Raw genomic sequence first — 7864 nt, 5'->3', positions numbered from 1 at the left:
TTAGTCATTTTTGGGACAGTAAAGGTTCTGCTGCTACATCATGTGGATAAATATCTTGACTCAACGTGATCTTATTTGGGATATATTTATATCTGTGGGTGGTTTTCACAGTAACTCCCCAAAACTGCGGTGAAGCAACAAGAGAACAGAGAACTTTTCTGTCCGTGTATAGATGCACAACAGGCCCGACTGTACAACAGGCTGCTGCCATTATGAACCAATAGGAGTTAGTTTCCCCTTTCTTGTGTTGTATGGCCAGCTTAGATTTTGCCTCAATGCACAGACAGACAGAGGTAACTCTGAAATAAGGGTCAAATGTTAAGTTTGAGTTAAATATTTTTACACAGCTAGACTAATAACTTGCAAAAACAAAAACAAGGATTTGACCAAGTTTCAGAATCCTAAGTTCAATACAGTCGACTGGACAACAACAATACTTTAAACTCATTTTTCTCAGAAGTTACCCTTTTCTTCTGTTGTAGGGCAGAGTGTGTGTGTGTGTTAGTGTGTTAGTAGTGTGTGTGTGTGTGTGTCGGGGTCACAGGTCTCCAGGACAACAGGAAGTGGCAGCACGTGTGGGTCAGCTGACGGAGAACAGACGTCCTGTTCTCAAACTGCTTAATGCGGTTGGAGACGGGTAATTGTGTGTGTGTGAGTCTACATTAGTGTGTGTATGTTAGTGTATGTTAGTGTGTGTGTGTGTGTGTGTGTGTGTAATGTTAGTGTGTGTGTGTGTGTGTGTGTGTTAGTGTGTTAGTGTCTGTGTGTGTGTGTGTGTGTGTGTGTGTGTGTGTGTGTGTGTGTGTGTGTGTGTGTGAGTGTGTGTGTGTCTGTGTGTGTGTGTGTGTGTTAGTGTGTTAGTGTGTGTGTGTGTGTGTGTGTGTGTGTCTGTGTGTGTGTGTTAGTGTGTTAGTGTGTTAGTGTGTGTTGTCTGTCCTTGAGGAACAGAACATCAGTGTGTCAAACATCTGGAGATAAGACAGAACTACCAGCTAACAGGTCGTCCAGCTCTTCTGCGTCCTGATTGGCCGATCAGAGAGAGGGTCAGAGTGACACCATAACTATCGGTGGTGATGACACGTACAGTGACATCATCGTCATCATCACCACCATCACAGCTCCTTTATCACACACACACATACAGCCTGTCATCGTCATGGTGACCCGGGTTAACCCCCCCTGCTGTCCTCCTGGGTCAAAGGAGGAAGGAAGGAAGGAAGGAGAGAGGGAAAGATGGGAGGAAAGAAGGAAGGAAGGAGAGAGGGAAAGGTGGGAGGAAAGAAAGATGGAGGGAGGAAAAGATGGGAGGAAAGAAGGAAGGAAGGAGAGAGGGAAAGGTGGGAGGAAAGAAGGAAGGAAAGAAAGATGGAGGGAGGAAAAGATGGGAGGAAAGAAGGAAGGAAGGAGAGAGGGAAAGATGGGAGGAAAGAAGGAAGGAAGGAGAGAGGGAAAGGTGGGAGGAAAGAAAGATGGAGGGAGGAAAAGATGGGAGGAAAGAAGGAAGGAAGGAGAGAGGGAAAGGTGGGAGGAAAGAAGGAAGGAAAGAAAGATGGAGGGAGGAAAAGATGGGAGGAAAGAAGGAAGGAAGGAGAGAGGGAAAGATGGGAGGAAAGAAGGAAGGAAAGAAAGATGGAGGGAGGAAAAGATGGGAGGAAGGAAGGAGAGAGGGAAAGGTGGGAGGAAAGAAGGAAGGAAAGAAAGATGGAGGGAGGAAAAGATGGGAGGAAAGAAGGAAGGAAGGAGAGAGGGAAAGATGGGAGGAAAGAAGGAAGGAAAGAGGGAAAGAAGGAAGGAAAGATAGATGGATGGAGGGAATCGATTCATTCAAGGAAGGAAGAAGAAGGGAGGAAAGAAGGAAGGGAAAAGGAAGGAAAGAAAGATGGAGGGAGGGAATGGATCAGGTCAACTGGATGAAAAGAGGAAGGAAGAAGAAGGAAGGACGACGGGAAGGAAAGAAGGAAGGACAGAGGGAAAGGTGGGAGGAAAGATGGGAGGAAAGAAAGATGGAGGGAGGGAACAGATTGGGTCAAAAAGGAAGGAAGAAGAAGTAAGGATGAAGGCAAGGAAGGAGGGGAGGGAGGGAAAAAGGAAGGAAAGAAAGATGGAGGGAGGGAATGGATCAGGTCAATTGGATGAAAAAAAAGAAGAAGGAAGGAGGGAAAAAGGATTGTGGAAAGAAGGAAGGATGGAGGAAGGGAACAGATTGGGTCAGTTTGACCCAGAACGACATCATTCAGATGATTAGCTACTCTACACTCTATCAGTCACACACACACTGCGCTGTGATTGGCCGATGTGGTTACAGTAAAAACTGAACCAGATAGCAGAGATATCAGACCGCCACCGGGTCTAGACTAGACGCTCTGTTCTGTTCAGCTACTGTACTGAAACATGATGAAATAAAACGCCTGCAAATCATTTACACATTCACTTTTCATTTGACAAAAAAGAGCCCTAAGGATAATTAGCAGGAAGCATTATAGAGAACACATTTACATTTGGTGAAATTCCAGGATCAGTATATTCCAAATAATGTTTAAAGCTCACAAAAAATATTAACAACTAAAGAAAAAATCCAGAAAAAATTTGAAAAAAGAGAAAGTCATTATAATTTAAAGGGAACAGAGATATTTAACAAAGCAACAAGAGATTCAGAACTAAAGTGAAGGAACTATTGCATCTCTGTGAGAGGAGTCACAGTCTGAACAAGGAAACCAAAGAAGCAAGATCAAACCGTATATTTTAAAAAAACTGTTCAAAATAACATGATTCAGAAATATGACCTGGTGTAAATGTAATAAAACCACATGTAAAGGTGTCTTACACATACATGTGCATAAGTGTCTTTGCTTGGATGTAGGTATTGACTAATTTGTGAATGAATTCTTTGTAACAAGGGGTAGACAATATAAGTTGGCTTCTTTCTGCCCCCTTTCATTCAAGAGTTACAGTATTGTCATTGTTTTATGCTCGATAAATGAATGAAATGAATAAATAAACTAAACTAAAACTAAACTACAGAGCTCAAACCTGGTCTGAAACTTTCTTGGGGGGGTCCAATATCACAGACATATGCAACAGCCGGTGTCGCATGTCAGCAACAAACATGACCCGCATGTTTTGGTCTTCGTCTGTCCATCTGTTTTTAAACATCTTGCAGAAGCACTAAATATGAAATTGATGCCTTGTCCACAATTGGCTATTTTGGGAGTGTTACAGTGGGAGCCACATAGAAATTCCCCTGCCATGCTGCTGCCATGCTGTTCCCATGCTGTTCCCATGCTGCTGCCATGAGAGCTGCATGAGAGCTGCAGCAAAGTCCCAGCAGCTGGAGTGACCCCCTCCTTTTCCTGGGCGTGACTCGTTTTTACTGGACCAGGAGATGGCGCTTCTCTCACAAAATACAGTACAGTACGGTGAGTGGAAAGTCACATAATTCATAGAACCACGAGTATGTTTGATTTAAGAAGTGAAATTATAACAGACCTAGCTACTGGAGATGCGCTGGCCTATGCGCTAATTGTTGTAGCTAATAATACCCACTGTCAATTGTTTTTTTTAATCACAATTTATTTACTGTGAATTAGGGGTGGGAGAAAAAATCGATTCACAAATATATCGCGATATCTTTTCTGACGATTTTTAAATCGATTTTTTAATTTTTTTATTTTTTTTAATATTGTGAAATGTGCATTTGTTCGCCTTTTTCACATACAGAGAGTCCAGGTTTTGAAAAGGGTTTAAGTTCACTTTCTAATGGAGTATGTTCATTTATAGGCTCCTACAGTATTTGTGTGCAGATAAATGTTAAAAATGCTAAAGACTAAAAATCATAGAGAGAATCGGCAATATCGTAGAATTGCAATTTAAATCGAATCGCCATCCAAAAAATCCTAGAAGAATCGAATCGGGAGAAAAGCATATCGTCCCAGCCCTACTGTGAATCTACATTTAAAGAGGAAAACTAAGGGAGTGATGAAAGCCTTTTTAAGATGTTTGCAGTTGCAGGTATTCAGTGCATGCCTTCAACCAGGGAATTAGCATCATCATTGCTCAATCTTTTGTTTGCCCTAATGGGCCACCTATTGGTCACCCATTGTCACACAAATCGCACAGAGCCTGCAAGGGAGCTGGCTGTTCAACTTTGAAGGAGGACCGGGGGAGGGGGGGGGTTATGTTGGAAGGCTAGCTGGACCAGACTCTCTCCTGAGCAACAACACACTCCAAACCCCTGAACATTCACACCTGCTCCTGAGCATTACCATCTCCAAGCATCCCCCACTGCTTACAGTGGGAGCCACATAGAAATTCCCCTGCCATGCTGATGCCATGCTGCTGCCATGCTGTTCCCAGGAGAGCTGCAGCAAAGTCCCAGCAGCTGGAGTGACCCCCTCCTTTTCCTGGGCGTGACTAGTTTTTACTGGAACTCCACCCATTCAAGGAAATACAGGACATGACCAGGAGATGGCGCTTCTCTCACAAAATACAGTACATATTGGTGAGTGGAAAGTCACATAAGTCATAGAACCACAAGTACATGTTTGATTTAAGAAGTGAAATTATAACAGACCTAGCTACTGGAGAAGCGCTGGCCACTGTTTTATCTGGAAATAAATTGTTGTAGCTAATAATACCTACTGTCAGTTTTTTTTTTTTAATCACAATTTATTTACTGTGAATCTACATTTAAAGAGGAAAAAACTAATGGAGTGATGAAAGCCTTTTGGAAGATGTTTGCAGTTGCAGGTATTCAGTGCATGCATTCGATCCAGGGAATTAGCTAGCCTGGCTCTCGCCAGACCCTTGTAGTTCCGCAAAGCTACGCCAGAGGCGCTACGCTCAGCTTCACACAAGGGTCTGGACTCGAGGCCAATGCAAACTTCTTCCCCGGAGCAAAAAATAATGAACCAATCAGGATCGCCGGGCGGGACTTTCTGAGGTGTGACGTAGCGCTGAAGCGACTGTTTGAGTCAAACAACAATGGCGGCTCGCAGTGAGTGGCTGAAGTAGCACGTCAACAAGATAACGGACAAGTGGTTTATCCAATCACACACAAGATTTTTTTACAAGGCCCCGCCTTCTGAAATGAATCGCCTATGGAGCAGTCCCAGACCCTTGTGCGGAGCTCAGCGTAGCTTTGCGGAACTACAAGGGTCTGGCGAGAGCCATTCTAGGAATTAGCATCATCATTGCTCAATCTTTTGTTTGCACTAATGGGCCACCTATTGGTCACCCATTGTCACACAAATCGATGCCTTGTCCAGAATTGGCTATTTTGGGAGTGTTACAGTGGGAGCCACATAGAAATTCCCCTGCCATGCTGCTGCCATGCTGTTCCCATGCTGCTGCCATGAGAGCTGCAGGAGAGCTGCAGCAAAGTCCCAGCAGCTGGAGTGACCCCCTCCTTTTCCTGGGTGTGACTAGTTTTTACTGGAACTCCACCCATTCAATGAAATACATGACATGACCAGGAGATGGCGCTTCTCTCACAAAATACAGTACAGTGAGTGGAAAGTCACATAATTCATAGAACCACGAGTACATGTTTGATTTAAGAAGTGAAATTATAACAGACCTAGCTACTGGAGAAGCGCTGGCCACTGTTTTATCTGGAAATAAATTGTTGTAGCTAATAATACCTACTGTCAATTTTTATTTATTTATCACAATTTATTTACTGTGAATCTACATTTAAAGAGGAAAACTAAGGGAGTGATGAAAGCCTTTTGGAAGATGTTTGCAGTTGCAGGTATTCAGTGCATGCCTTCAACCAGGGAATTAGCATCATCATTGCTCAATCTTTTGTTTGCACTAATGGGCCACCTATAGACCGAATCGCCTTGTTGTTTACATTCTACTTCTGGGTAGAAAACCAGCACGTAATTTGAATGAGATCAATAGTAACGAACGAGAGTTTAGCTATATTTCATATTTTTCACGCCCTATCACCGTTTAGACAAATCTGAAATGATTGAAGAAACATTACTATTTCTGTGTGTGTGTTTTGTGTTGCTACAGTGGGAGCCATGAAATTCCCCTGTCATGCTGCTGCCATGCTGTTCCCATGAGAGCTCCAGGAGAGCTGCAGCAAAGTCCCAGCAGCTGGAGTGACCCCCTCCTTTTCCTGGGTGTGACTAGTTTTTACTGGAACTCCACCCATTCAATGAAATACAGGACATGACCAGGAGATGGCGCTTCTCTCACAGAATACAGTACATTACAGTGAGTGGAAAGTCACATAAGTCATAGAACCACAAGTACATGTTTGATTTAAGAAGTGAAATTATAACAGACTTAGCTACTGGAGATGCGCTGGCCACTGTTTTGTTTAAGCAATATATCACGACAGGCCGTGGTCTATGCTCATTATACCACTCTAAGGGGCGTTGTTCCCCCTTAGAGTGGTATAATGAGCATAGACCACGGACTCGAGTGATATATTGCTTTTATAAAACGGTTACCAATAAAGGCAATATGAAAGAGGGATACTCAATCAATTTCATGTAGTTTTATTCAACCAGAAATACATATTATCCAATAAAATAGCCTCACTGTGAAAAAATAGTCCCACCTCTCCAGGCGTTAGCTCCAAAGTAGCTCTGCATCTCGTCTTTTCCTCCGCTTTTTTTCAGGTGAAAGTTCACCTTAAACATGTGAATTCAACTACTTTACTACATTTTTTAACATCGTAAAAACATCAATGGATGCATGGATACATGACAACTTCCATTCATACCAGTCATACGTGCCTGACGTGGAGTGATAGCCTACGCTGTGATAAGGCTTTAGAATAGTAGCCATGGTATGCTCAATATACCACGATTAACAGCCAATCAGATTGCCGGATTTCACCTTTCCGTTTTATAACTGGAAATAAATTGTTGTAGCTAATAATAGCCTACCTACTGGTGTTTTTTTTTTTTTTAATCACAATTTATTTACTGTGAATCTACATTTAAAGAGGAAAACTAAGCGAGTGATGAAAGCCTTTTGGAAGATTAGCATTATCATTGCTCAATCTTTTGTTTGCACTAATGGGCCACCTATTGGTCACCCATTGTCACACAAATCGCACAGAGCCTGCAATGGAGCTGGCTGTTCAACTTTGAAGGAGGACCGGGGGAGGGGAGGTTATGTTGGAAGGCTAGCTGGACCAGACTCTCTCCTGAGCAACAACACACTCCAAACCCCTGAACATTCACACCTGCTCCTGAGCATTACCATCTCCAACAGTACTGCATTGACTATTAGAAAATGAGCAGGTATTTCCTTAGAAGGTCCTGCTTTAAACATTTTTATTTTCATGATTATCTTACATTATTATCGATCTTACAAAACATGTTGTAATTTTGCAACATTGCGTCCTGGCAGAGGTTAGGAAAGGCACATGTGGCAAGGTGAAGAGGGTCCCGGGCGGGATTCGAACCCCAGACTCTTGGGTAACAGTCATGTGCGCTAACCATTCGGCCAAAGGGACATCCCCTTGGCCAGGTAGCCAGGGCGCATGATCAATAGGAGGCATAGTGACAGGACCCTCAACTGCCATACACACACACACACACACACACACAAGTCAAACAGGATTGCAGATGGTCTGAATATGGAGTCAGGGCTGGAATTTCATTTAACTCTGTACTTCCTCTGGATTCAATTCATTTTTTAATTGCAGCACTAGCCTATACTGTCAATCTATTCCGATTTGATATCACAACTTCACAAAGTTGAAGACACCTGCTGCACCTAGTCTAATCTTTGTATGACTGAATTATTCTGCATAAGACCCTGACTAATACTCACAGTAATGCTGCATTAGCATCAAAACAAAGTAGGCAAAACTAATAAAGTTGAAGTTGAAGCGCTGATG

Source organism: Trachurus japonicus, chromosome 17 (genome assembly GCF_045865225.1).
Source record: "Trachurus japonicus isolate A0001 chromosome 17, Traja_1.0".
In the NCBI taxonomy this organism is placed as follows: Eukaryota; Metazoa; Chordata; class Actinopteri; order Carangiformes; family Carangidae; genus Trachurus; species Trachurus japonicus.
The sequence above is the reverse complement of the archived record's forward strand: the minus strand, read 5'-3'. Positions refer to the sequence as shown.